The 1126-nt window shown below is 38.6% G+C and overlaps 1 non-coding gene across 1 annotated transcript; it reads right to left on the reverse strand.

The window, feature by feature from the left end:
• Positions 1–297: 297 nt before the first annotated feature.
• Positions 298–406, reverse strand: LOC115067035. The gene has a single exon (XR_003846473.1). It is a non-coding gene; the product is annotated as a U6 spliceosomal RNA (small nuclear RNA).
• Positions 407–1126: the final 720 nt, after the last annotated feature.

The following is a 1126-nucleotide window of genomic DNA, read 5'->3' on the forward strand; positions in this document are numbered from 1 at the left end:
TACATTTTTGGCAATTTGGGCTCTCTATTAACCAACATCTTTTGCATAAGGAAGTTTTGTTGGTGAGAGTTGAGAAATGCATTGGTATTCTCTCTGCCCGTGGTTCCACTATGCTCCATGAGCCTTAGGTGCAGAGGCTCCACTGTGGATTTGTCAACTAGGGCTGGATATCTCAGACACTTATTCTCTGTTTGACCAGTTGCAAAACTCTGTAAGTCTTCACCTGTCCAATAAGAAGCTTCTTTGAGTAGTGGCAAGTGGTATACTTGTCTGTAAACATAAGGACAACTGTTTAGCAAAAATATGGAATGCTTCACAAATTTGCATGTTATACTGGCCCAGGGGCCATGCCAACTTAATTTTCTCTGTGTCGCTCCAATTTTATTATATGTGCCACTGAAGCCAGTCCAATAGTTAAAAAAAAAAATTATCATTCAGAAAATTGATACTTTTAAATATAAAATTTTGTTCATTAAATGCAGTCAAATGATAAGCTTATAAACATAATGAAGGCCTCAGTTAATGTGGCTGTTGAAAATTGCTAAATTTAGATTTAGATTAGATTTATGATCAGATTTCAAAGCTGAACTTTAATGCTTAAAGAAATATATTCTTAAAATTATAACTTTAAAAGGTTGAGTATTAATTCAAGGACACAAAAAGATTTCACTGCATTGTCTTTTCTTTTTGCCACAGACCCAGTTAACAATGGCTGTCTTCTCAGATCACTGACTCTGGTGGGACCATGTGCACCAGCATACCAGGACCATCACTGTGTGTCAGGAGAGCTTCCTGCTGCTGATGTGAGACTAGCACCCTGCCTTCTCATGTCAGTCTAGCTGGTCCCCTGATGTTATCTGTCATCATCCAGGCACTGATTCTCCATGGCAGATTTCCACTCCACAGCTGGTGTCCTGAAGCTCATGTTGAGTTCTCAGAGTATGGTAAGCAGCACTGGCTCAGCCTCCTGAGACTACTGTCTGCCTCTAAAAGATAAAGTGATGCTTTGTGATCCTGTACTCATTCATTCAGAAATTTCACAATGTGGGCATATTGTTTATAGCATTTATTTTTATCTGTATTATGCAGAGTTTTCTAGAGGAGCAGAACTGATAGACTGAATATA

The sequence above is a fragment of the Nannospalax galili genome, unplaced genomic scaffold (genome assembly GCF_000622305.1).
Source record: "Nannospalax galili isolate Female #2095 unplaced genomic scaffold, S.galili_v1.0 scaffold2145, whole genome shotgun sequence".
Lineage (NCBI taxonomy): Eukaryota > Metazoa > Chordata > Mammalia > Rodentia > Spalacidae > Nannospalax > Nannospalax galili.